This window comes from Arachis ipaensis, chromosome B1 (assembly GCF_059453495.1).
Source record: "Arachis ipaensis isolate K30076 ecotype BB chromosome B1, ASM5945349v1, whole genome shotgun sequence".
Taxonomy (NCBI): Eukaryota; Viridiplantae; Streptophyta; class Magnoliopsida; order Fabales; family Fabaceae; genus Arachis; species Arachis ipaensis.
In genome coordinates, this window is record NC_142436.1 from 51,153,750 (window position 1) to 51,166,965 (window position 13,216).

The window sequence follows — 13,216 nt, forward strand, 5'->3', positions numbered from 1 at the left end:
TCTCTTTGTGAGACAAAAACTATCTACTTATCTCTAAGCCCATGTGTCTTTATTAAGGGCAGCTTAATCCTTTGGCAATTCCATGTGTTTGGCCCCCACAAGCATCTAAAGCAAGCAAGATAGTTAGTCCCAATCACAAGTCTAATCCTTACACTACTATACATAATATAAATACACCTATAATCATACTCTATAAAACGAAAAAGGCATATCCACTTAGCTGTGAGTGTCACATAAAGACTTTAATCCACGCTTTGTGACCTTAGATAAAGCAATAATTCTATTGTCCCATTTTTTTCCGTATGTTTTGTAAATTAGTGTTTTTTTCTATCATCCTTTTTGTGAAGACTACGTGCACTAATTGACACAGAGGGAACAGCATTGTTTGTTCCATTTTATGCAATCTATAAGATACTGATTTGAAGCTAACCATTAACAACCCCTCCCCCTACCCCCTTTTTTTTTCTTGTTTATTTTTAAACTAATATTTTAATTAATTAATTTTTTTTGAGTATCAGAAGTCTTGGAAAAGTGTTACTTAGAGGATTGGGATTGGGGATCGGTGATCCCACATGGTCATGTGTTAAAAGGAGTGGAGAACGCCTTGACATAAGGGTTAAATTAAGTGATATGATGTCACCATAAAAAATTAAAATATCTCCCTCACGTTTTTAGCTACCTACTACTATGTATACTAATGTATACAATATTTTTTTTTTCAAATATTCTGAATAAAAATTACATATGTGGCTCAAAAAAACTCATTCACTTTTTTACTTTAATTTATCTGACCAATATTGAATTGCATCAAACTAATTTGACATTATAAGCAGATCATGTGGCTTGAGATAAACTAAGAAGACTTTAAAGAAAAAGGCGCAGATCTGTCTTATTCCTATCAAATTGAAAAGGGATGGTTGAATTAATGCAAAACGAGATCCAAATAGCGACCGCTTCATTATTTTTCAACCTCTTTTTCTTGGAGATACATTTCGACTTCTTTTCCCCTCTCTGTTTATTTTTTTCTCTCCTTTATTCTTTTCAATAAACAAAAGTTGAATTGAATTTGATGAAAAAAAAAAAAACATTTTAGGTTTAATATATATTTATAAATAATTTCTTATTTTTACATCTCAATATTGATAAGTACACTAGATTATATATGTATAGTAATTTTTAAAAGACATAATATGGCACAAATAGACACAAAATACATGTGTTTAATTTTTTTCTTATTTCTCACTAATATTTTTTTATCTATAATTATATTACGGGAATATATGTAAAATTTTGATTAAATGAAAATTAAATAAATAGTTAATTAATTATGGGCTGTCGGAGTAGAAAAATTTAAAATCATAATTTGGATATTTAAATATGATATTGGACTCGATAGAGTTTTTTGAATCGAAAAACATAGTTTTTTGCGTAGAAACGCACACTGAAAATTTGACTGGCAGTACTGGCTGAGATGTGTCCGATACTACAGCTGAGAAATTAATTATGGGTGAAAAAAGTTAATAAATTAGAATTTATGATTTGAGGAGGTAAAAATATTTAAAATTTGAGTTAAAAACACTAATCTTAAAGGTTTTAGTCCAAAATTGGGCCAACGGATTAAAACAAGTGAACCAAACCCACCGAGCCCAAGTAGATTCAACCCCACACACACGCACAGGTACACGCACACGCACACGCACACGCACGCGCGCGCGCGTGCACGCATGCACGCACGCACACATATATATCCATAACTAAATGAAATTCAGCACCAATGGCCCCATTTTGAGAGAGAGGTTCAGTGGTGAAGACAGAAGAGAGTGAAAAAATGAAACCCTAGCCACCATCAATTTCAAACCTCCGTAATTTTTGCTTCGGTACTCCGATTGAGGAGTTGTTTGCGACCACGCATCGCTCTCCTCATTCTCTTTGAGTTTATCTAAGTATTATGGTGAGTATCATGTTGTCCTCTGCCCAGTTTCATTTTCCCTCTAAATTTGTGTTTTGGTTTAGGTTTTGAGAAAATCTTGTGATTTTGGTTGTTTAGGGGTGCTCTAGTATGAGCTATTGATGAGTTTTATCAACACATTTTATAGATTAAGGTAAGAAATCCTCTAACCCTTGTGATTTATGAGATTTTATAAACCCTAGGTTGATTATGTATGAATTTGTGTATATTAGAGTATTGGATGCTTTTGAGTACATATTTGGAACTGGAATTAGCTTATGGAGCTTTTGGGTGAGTCTTGAAGTGGAGAATTCAAGTGTTTGGTGTGAACCGTTGACGATCGGATTTCTGCCGGTAAAGAAATTCACAAAATTAATCGCGTTGTAAGTATAGTTTCTAAACCAACAGAGAATTCCTTTCGTACAAAAGTTTTGGTTGTCACTTAAGCAAACCCAATAAAATTTATAACCGAAGTATTCAAACCTCGGGTCGTCTCTCAAGGAATTGCAGGAAGGTATGATTTATTATTGGTTATGGAAAAAGGTATGTTTTTGGGTTTTTGAAATAGGGAACAAGTAATTTAAATAGCAAGAAGAATAAATTAATAATTAGAAAATTTCTTGGCAAGGTATGAGAACTGAGAATCCTATCCTAGTTATCCTTATCAGGTGTGATGAGAATTGGATTTTTGCTCCCACTTAGTTAACCCTTACTAAACAAAGGTAAGTCAAGTGGACTAATTTACTTGATTCCTCGGTCCTAGTCAACTCCTATGGAAAGACTAGCTTTAGAGGGATCCAAATCAATCAGCAATCCTAATTTCCAATCAATTGCTGAGTTTGATAACTCAAGCGTTACCAATTACTTAATCAAAGCCAAAAGGAAAAATAAACCTAAATTAAATTGAAAGCATCATAAATAGAATAAAACAATAATTAATCTGAAATACCTCAAATTATATTAAATATAATATTCAAATCTTAACATGAAAATTTCATAAGCTAAATTGTCAACATAAGTCAGATACAAGTAAAAGCATTAGAATAAATAAAAGTAGAAGAGAAACATAAATTAAAGGAACATTGAACCTGAAATGAAGAGAAGTAACCTAATCATAATAGAAATCCTAAATCCTAATCCTAATCCTAAATCCTAAGAGAAAGGAGAGAGCCTTTCTCCCTAGAAACTACATCTAAATACTAAAATTATGAATATGAAAGTATGCTTGAATGAATGGATGGATTTTCCCACTTTATAGCCTCTAATCTGTGTGTTCTGAGCTGAAAACTAGGTCAGAAACAGCCCAGAAATTGCTGATTGCAAATTATGTCACGCTGATTTTTGTCACTGCGACATGTCCGCGTTAAGTACGCGTTCGCGTTACCTAGCTGTATGGCCACTATGACAAATTATATATCATTTCGAAGCCTCGGACGTTAGCTTTCTAACACAACTAGAACCGCATCATTTGGATTTCTGTAACTCAAGTTATGATCGTTTGAGTGCGAAGAGGTCAGGTTGGACAGCTTAGAAATTTCTCCAACTTCTTGTATTCCTTCTACTTTTGCATGCTTCCTTTCCATCCTCTAAGCCATTCCTGCCCTGTAATCTCTGAAATCACTTAACGCACATATCACGACATCGAATGGTATAAAGAGAGGATTAAAATTAGCTAAATTAAGACCAAAGAAACATGTTTTCAATCATAGCACAAAATCAGGAAGGAAAACGTAAAACATGCGAATTGTATGAATAAGTGTGAGGATAATGGATAAAATCCACTAGATTAGGCACAGGATAAACCCTAAAAATAGGGTTTATCAACCTCCCCACACTTAAACATTAGCATGTCCTCATGCTAAGCTCAAGAGTAACTATAAGAGTGAAGAGGAATGGTAGAAAGTATGAAATGCAACCTATCTATATGAATGCAACTAAATGCAGAATGCTTTTTCCTACTTGGTTAAAAGTAAACAAATCCTTCAAGAACAAATATGAATTGGATTTCACTAATTCAAATCATAAAATAAAGTACAAGTGGACTTGCAGAAGAAAATAGCTCATGAAAGCCGGGAACAAAGAATCGAGCTTCGAACCTTCACCGGAAGTGTATACACTCTAATCACTCAAGTGTTTAAGGTTCGATTCTCTCAATTCTCTACTAACCTTGCTTTTTAAGGCTTGCTCTTCATCTAACAATCAACAAAAATTTAATGAATAGATACACATATCAAGAGGTCTTTTAAGGGTTGTAATGGGGTTAGGGTCAAGGTAGGATTGTATTTAGTCAAGTGGACTAAAATTTGAATCCTTAATTAACTTAAACTTTTCCCACCTAACTTAAGACAATCCATGTAATCAAAATACCACATCTAACTATCCATTAACCATGTTTTCCACATATTCATGCATCCTAATTTCGAGTGCAGTACATATGCATTGCTATCACCATTTACTTTGGGGCATTTTATCCCCTTTTATTATTTGCTCTTTTTCTTTTTTTTTCTCTTTTTTTTATTTTTTTCTATTTTTTTTATTTTTTTATTTTTAATTTTATATATATATATATATATATATATATATTTTTTTTTTCTCAATTCATATGATTAAATTATTGAATGCATGAACATATTCTAAATATTTCTTTCATATTTTTATAAAGATATATAATACCCAATTCTTAAACCAAACGTTTCCAAATCCACTTTCTCCACACTTAATTTATGAGCACTCTCACTAGTCTAAGCTAACCAAGGATTCAAATTAAGGACATTATTGTTTTCCACTTAGAGTTAATGATGTGCTAAAGTAAAGAACAAAGGGGTATAATAGGCTCAAATTGGTTTGCAAGGGATAATGAAAGGTAAGGCCATATGAGTATGTAAGCTCAGTGAAACGAAAGTCTCAATCATATAAGTGCATGCATACATCAAACCATGGAAATATAGAATTAAGCAAGACAAATATCACAATTTTAGAGAGAACAACACACACCAAAAATAAAATATTGGTTGATAAAATGCAACCAATTTAAATAAGCTAAAAAATCTTACAGGTTTTGTATGTTCGAGCTCTAAACCATGTTCCAGTATAATATTTCTTCAAACAGGTTTGTCAAAAATTTTAATTCAAATTAGTGAAATGCTATAAAAATTTTCTTGAAAAAGAAATTCGTTACTTCAACCAAGCAGTGGTAGAATATGCACAAAATCAAATAATCATGCAATCAAACATGCAAATGCAACAACTAACAACGAAAATAAACCATTGGTGTTGGGACAGGAAGGTACTAACCCACGGAGATCGGTATCGACCTCCCCACATTTAAAGATTGCACCGTCCTCGGTGCATGCTGAGATGTTGCAAGTGGGCGGGCTGCTACAACTGTTGCTCCATATAGAAGTTTCTCCCTTTTTTCCTTCTTCAGTGACCAGCCTAAAAGAAGAGAAAGAAAAAGAGGAACAGGAACCCAGAAATAATGATAGAAAACAAATAAAATATGAGTGGGTAATGCTAAATAATAAGGGTCTCAATTACAAGGTAGCTACAACATGCAAAAGAGAAGACAGTAGGAGCAAACGGCATATCAATAGTGCAAAAATTACAACAAAGGGGAAGAGTGTGGGTAATGAGAGACAGCGTAAGTTCATGTCAATGCAAAAAGGGATACATGTATCATAAAAGATTGGCATTGACAGATAAATAATATTACCCAATTAGAATAAAACAAGTCATGAAGCACCAGAGTAATGTAAGAAAAGATGCAACAGTTGAATAAGAACGTTTAACACCAATGGTAAAATAAGAGATTTAGAAAAGCAGATAAAAATATGTATAAAATTAAAATACAGTGAATGAAAGTATGCAAATGTAATAGGAAAAATAGAATGAAAGAGAATAATGATGAGAAGTAATGAAGAAGAAGAAATTAAGAAAGAAATTAGGATTAGAAAAGAAAAGATAAGAAAAGTGGGTGGCGCAAGAATCTGGTGATGAAGCGCTGTCGACGCGCACGCGTGCTCCACGCGTATGCGTGAATTGCGTAATTGGGAAGGCGACGCGTAAGCGTCAGTCACGCGTACGCGTGACCGTGTTTGTGCTACTAGTGCGAGGGCAACGTGGCACTCGCACAACTCTCTGTTTGTCTTGGGGTATGTGCCAAAATGTCATATGACGCGTGCGCGTCAGGCACGCGCACGCGTGGAAGTGCATATTTTGAAAGTGACACGCACGCGTCCACAACGCGTATGCGTGATGCAATTGTGCCTCGGGCACAGTGCCAGCACCAAGCCAGCCTAACTTTCAGCCAATACACCTTTTACGTCGAATTCGCAGGGTCACGCGTTCGCGTGGGTGACGCGGACGCGTGAGCGTATTTGTGCCTAAGGCACGCCTCCAGCCATGCTTTCGCGTGACTTTTTGTTCAATTCTCTTTTCTTCAGAACGCACCTATGACGCGGACGCGTCAGCGACGCTTGTGCGTTGCGTGCATTTTTTTTAATGTAGTATACAGAATGCAGAATGCAAAATGTAGATGACTATGCAGAAATTATAAATGAACACGAATGAAAATAAAATAAAATAAAACTAAGAACAAAAAGGAAAGAATATACCATGGTGGGTTGTCTCCCACCTAGCACTTTTAGTTATAGTCCTTAAGTTGGACATTTGGTGAGCTCTTTGTCATGGTGGCTTGTGCTTGAACTCATCCAGGAATCTCCACCAATATTTGCAATTCCAATATCCTCTGGGATCCCAAACTAGTTGCATAAAGCCTTCAAGCGAGTTAAAGCAAGTGACAAGGCCCCAAGAGTGTTGATTGTTGGGATGAATTCCGGGGTCCCAAACCTTGCTTTTGCACCCATCTTTGTGTTGATCATCATTATTCCAACCGGGTGGCAAGCAATCTGAATTCTCAATGAAGTACCCAAACAACTTCCTAGACCCATTCAATCGAGCTCTACACCAATCCTTGCACTTCAACTTGGAGCGTGCAACCGTATTGAACCTTGCAGGGCAACTCCTACCACTAACCATTTTCCTCTTACTCTTAATGCCACAAAGAGCTCTAAGTTGACTATCTGTCTCAAGTAAACCATATTCAAGTGGGATGAGAAAGCTAAGGGATATGAATTTTACCCACTTGAATGTTGTGAAGGATGATGGTGACTTAGGCGGAGAGGTCTCCAACAAATTTGGCAAGGTGATTTCAAGCTCCACTCCCTTGTGCTCTTCTTTGACAACTTCCACCTCTTTGCAAGCTTCTTCAATTCCAATCTCTTCCTCTTGGTAGCTTTCTTCCAAATTAAACTCTTCTTTATGGCTTACCAAGGGCATAGGAGGTTGTGCTTCCTCTTCTTTAATCTCCATCTCTTGATCAACCTCTGCAAAGTCTTCAACCATGATATGCCTTGGAGGTTGTACACCTTTCTCAACATCAAACATCTTGGAAGGAGGCTCTATGACTGGACTTTCCCATGGAGGTTCAGCATCTCCTAAGTTTGTAACCACTTCTTTCTCTTCAATAATTACTGCTTTGTCCAGTTGTTTCAGTATAAAATCGTACTCATCCTTGATGATTTCCCTTCCATGACAACTCCTTTCAACTATTTCTGCATCTTCAAGGGTTTCTCCTATCTCCACATTTTGGGCCTCCTCTTGCTCTAAGACAAAATCAAACTCCTCCTTGATGTCTTCCTTTACTAATTCTTCAACCATTCCTTCGACTTCAAGGGTCTCCACTACCTTCATCTATAGGGCTTCCTCTAGCTTCTTATGAAGTATGGATTCGCGAAGATGATTTCTTCTTTCTTGTTCCATATCAGTAGCATAACTGGGATCATCTTGCTCTTGGATTGATGGATGTGGGTGCTCTTCTATGGAGGGTGGTGATGGGATGGGAAGATTATTATGTGGTTGAAAAGGAAGTGCACTGAAGCTTGAGGGTTGAATATTGGAGGTAGAGGGTTGGTCCATGCGGGATATAAGATTTTGGAGTGTAGATGTGAGACCAATGATTTTAAAGATGAGTGTGTTGTTATCCAATGGAGGTTGGGGTGGATAGGAGGGTTCATTTGTTGGGAGAAAGGGCTCATAATACGGAGGTGGTGAATATTGAGGTGGTGGTTCTGGGTGTGGTTCATGTGGTGGTTGGTGTGGTAGATGTGGGTTAGGGTCATATGGGGGTGTTTGGTGGTAAGAGGCTTGTGAGTTTGGTGGTTCAAAGGTATGTTGAGGAGGTGGTTCATAAGCATATGGTGGGGCTTGTTGGTAACTACAAGGGGTCCACCATATTCATCATCTTGGTACGCTCCCTGGAATGGCTCTTGACCATAGTAATTTGGTGGAGGTTGGTTGTCACGGAAGGGTCCACCATAACTATTGTCTTGGTATGCATCACAGAATGGTTGTTGGTTATAGTGCATTGGAAGGGGTTGTTGCCAAGAGGGTTGATCAAATCCTTGTGGCTCCTTCCATCTTTGATTCTTCCAACCTTGATGCCTATTTTCATTATAGTTTCCATTCCTTACAACAACATTGGAACCAACCTTGAAACCAGAGGGGTGAGAATTCATAGTAGCAATTAAAGACAAAAATTAATAAAAATTAATGAAAATAAACTCTTAAAACTAGAAACACTAAAAAAATAAACGAAAAAAAATAAGGCCAAAGATATGTCTTAAAATTAAAGATACTTGTAAGAAAATAAATAAGAGAAAAGATTTGAAAAAGATTTGATGTTAAGATTAGAAAAGATAAGATAAGTTAGGTAAGAGAAGATAAGTTTTTAAATTAAATAGTTTTGAAATTTAAATTTTGAATTTGAAAATTAAATTTTGAATTTGAAATTTGAATTTTGAAATTTGAAATTTGAATTTTGAAAAACGCAACAATATAAGATAAAGATTTGAAAAAGATTTAAATTTTGAAAAGGTTTGAGTTTTAAAATTTTAAATTTAAAATTTAAATTTTGAATTTTGAATTTTGGAATTTAATTGAAATTTGAAATTTGAATTTGAAAGAAGATAAGATAAGATTTTGAAAAAGATATGATTTTTTGAAAAAGATTTGAATTTTGAAATTTTAAAGCTAAGATAAGATAAAATAAAAAATTTTAAAATAAAAATCTGAATTTTTAAAAAGGAAAATTTGAAAATCTAATTAAAATAAAGAGAAAAGATATTTTGAATTTAATGAGGAAAGAGAAAAACAATAAAATGACACCAAACTCAGAATTTTTAGATCAAAGCAAAGAAAACAAAGAAAAATATTTACAATAACCAATAATAAGGCACACGTTTGCAATTCCCTGGCAACGGCGCCATTTTGACGATCAGATTTCTGCCGGTAAAGAAATTCACAAAATTAATCATGTTGTAAGTATAGTTTCTAAACCAACAGAGAATCCCTTTCGTACAAAAGTTTTGGTTGTCACTTAAGCAAACCCAATAAAATTTATAATCGAAGTATTCAAATCTCGGGTTGTCTCTCAAGGAATTGCAGGGAGGTATGATTTATTATTGGTTATGGAAAAAGGTATGTTTTTGGGTTTTTAAAATAGGGAACAAGTAATTTAAATAGTAAGAAGAATAAATTAATAATTAGAAAATCTCTTGGCAAGGTATGAGAACTGGGAATCCTATCCTTGTTATCCTTATCAAGTGTGATGAGAATTGGATTTTGCTCCCACTTAGTTATCCCTTACTAAACAAAGGTAAGTCAAGTGGACTAATTTACTTGATTCCTCGGTCCTAGTCAACTCCTATGGAAAGACTAGCTTTAGAGGGATCCAAATCAATCAGCAATCCTAATTTCCAATCAATTGATGAGTTTGATAACTTAAGCGTTACCAATTACTTAATCAAAGCCAAAAGGAAAAATAAACCTAAATTAAATTGAAAGCATCATAAATAGAATAAAATAATCATTAATCTGAAATACCTCAAATTATATTAGATAGAATATTCAAATCTTAACATGAAAATTTCATAAGCCAAATTGTCAACATAAGTCAGATACAAGTAAAAGCATTAGAATAAATAAAAGTAGAAGAGAAACATAAATTAAAGGAACATTGAACCTGGAATGAAGAGAAGTAACCTAATCATAATAGAAATCCTAAATCCTAATCCTAATCCTAAATCCTAAGAGAGAGGAAATAGCCTCTCTCCCTAGAAACTACATCTAAATACTAAAATTATGAATATGAAAGTATGCTTGAATGAATGGATGGATTCCCCCACTTTATAGCCTCTAATCTGTGTGTTCTGGGCCGAAAACTGGGTCAGAAACAGCCAAGAAATCGCTGATTGTGAATTCTGTCACGTTGATTTTCGTCACTGTGACGCGTCCGCGTGGAGCACAAGTTCGCGTCGTCTATCTGTACGGCCACTATGGAAAATTATATATCATTTTGGAGCCCCGGACGTTAGTTTTCCAACGCAACTGAAGCTGCATCATTTGGACCTCTGTAGCTCAAGTTATGACCGTTTGAGTGCGAAGAGGTCAGGCTGGACAACTTAGTAATTTCTCCAACTTCTTGTATTCCTTCCACTTTTGCATGCTTCCTTTCCATCCTCTAAGCCATTCCTGCCCTGTAATCTCTGAAATCACTTAACGCACATATCACGGCATTGAATGGTATAAAGGGAAGATTAAAATTAGCTAAATTAAGACCAAAAAAACATGTTTTCAATCATAGCACAAAATCAGGAAGGAAAACGTAAAACATGTGAATTGTATGAATAAGTGTGAGGATAATGGATAAAATCCACTAGATTAAGCACAGGATAAATCCTAAAAATGGGGTTTATCAAATCGCCATCACTGAAGGTACGGTTTAAGTTTCAGTTAAGTAATATGTGGTGTAATGAGAATTCATAGGCTAGATACCCCTAGGATTAAGTTTGAATTGTGTTTTTGGATGGATTTGATATGTGTAGATGATATGTTGTGATAATTGATGATTTAGATGAGAATAGTGTGATTATGCATAGTTGATGTGTCGTTGGAATTGGTGTTGGGTAGTGAATTACGTAATTATGAATTATATAAGTACTGAATTGATGAATATTGGGTCGGATGCTGAAAAAAATAGGAACGGTAAGTAGATGAATGTATTGTGTAAATGATATTTAAAATGAATGGAATTTGATAATGATTGTTGAAAAATTGGAATGATTTGATAGGATATTGGGAATTGAGGTTTGAGATGTGAAATGGATGAAAGTCAGGTTGAAATAAGTAAATGAAGTAGATTTGAATTTGGTTGAGTGTGAGTATGTGATTTGAGTTGGGTTAAGGTCCTTTTGATATATTAAAACTTATTTGGTTTGTAAATTTTTGGAAAATTGATAAATTCTTCTTTTTGGTAAAACAGATTTTTGGCCAACTTCAGTGGGCTATAACTCAGTCCTCGGAGTTGAAACACTTTCAAAAATAAATTTTTATAAAAATTCATTTATCGATCTTTCCAAAATTTTAAAAATAGTTGAAAAATGAATTTTGTACCAAAAAATATGGAGGTTTGAAAATTGGGTTCAAAAATTGATTTTTTCCACTTATCAGCTTTTTGTAATCCTGCAACATCATGAGTACGCGGAAGTGCACGCGACGTAGACATTGGGCACTGACCAGTGATCTCGCATACGCAGATGGAGGCACGTGTATGCGGACATGACACAATTGCAAAGCTCGCTGATGAGCGGATAATTTATACCCTTTTTGGCATTGTTTTTACATAGTTTTTAGTATGTTTTAGTTACTTTTTATTATATTTTTATACAAAAATCACATTTCTGGACTTTACTATGAGTTTGTGTATTTTTCTGTAATTTCAGGTATTTTTTGGCTGAAATTGAGTGACCTGAGCAAAAATCTGATTTAGAGGCTGAAAAAGGACTGCAGATGCTATTGGATTTTGACTCTTTTGCACTCGAAGTGGATTTTCTGGAGCTACAGAAGCCCAATTGGTGCGCTCTTAATTGCATTGGAAACTAGACATCTTGGACTTTCCAGCAATATATAATAGTCCATACTTTGCTCTTGATTTGATGGCCCAAACTGGCGTTAAAAGCCAGCCAAAAACTTTCTGGCGTAAAACGCCAAAACTGGCACATTTCTTGGCGTTTTACGCCCATTCTGGCACCCAGGGTGGCGTTTAACTCCAACTTGAGGCATATGCACGTGAAAGCTTTAAAGTTCAGCCTAAACACTCACCAAGTGGGTCCCAGAAATAGATTTCTGCACTATCTGCACTTAGTTACTCATTTTCTGTAAACCTAAGTTACTAGTCTAGTATAAAAACTACTTTTAGAGATTCATTTTGGTACCTGATGACATTTTACACTTCATATTGTATCTTCTACGGCATGAGTCTATAAACCGCATAGGTGGGGGTGAGGAGCTCTGCTGTGTTTCAATGGATTAATGAAATTACTACTGTTTTCTATTCAATCACGCTTGATTCTATTCTAAGATACTCACTCATACTTCAATATAGAGAATATGATGATCCGTGACACTCATCATTATCCTCAACCTATGACCGCGTGCTTGACAACCACTCCCGTTCTATCTGAGCTCAACGTAGTCATTGGGCGACAGCTTCAGTGCGTATCTCTTGGGTTTCTAATCTACGGACCGAGTCCGGAGGTTAGAACCTTCGTGGTATAAGCTAGAATCATTGGCATCATTTCTGGGATCCGGAAAGTCTAAACCTTGTCTATGGTATTCCGAGTAGGATCCGGGAAGGGATGACTGTGACGAGCTTCAAACCTGCGAATGTTGGGCGCAATGACAGTGTGCAACAGGACAAGGGTCCTATTCCGACGTTAGTGGGAACCGACAGATGATTAGCCGTGTAGTAGCTGTACATGGTATTTTTCATCCGAGACGAGAAATCCGACAGTTGATTAGCCGTGCAGAGATCGTACCTGGTATTTTTCATCCGAGAGGATCATAAAGCTTGCCATTGAAGGAAGCCATGCGTGTTTGGAGAAGAAGACAGTAGGAAAGCAGAGATTCAGACGACAGAGCATTTCCAGAACCTCAGCCTGTTCCTCATTACTGAATCACAAGAACTATTTATTTCACAATTATTTATTTTTCATAAATACAATCACTCTTATCATTAATCTCCTAACTAAGATTTACAAAATAACCATAGCTTGCTTCGAGCCGACAATCTCTGTGGGATCGACCTTTACTCATGTAAGGTATTACTTGGACGACCCAGTGCACTTGCTGGTTAGTTGTGCGGAGTTGTAA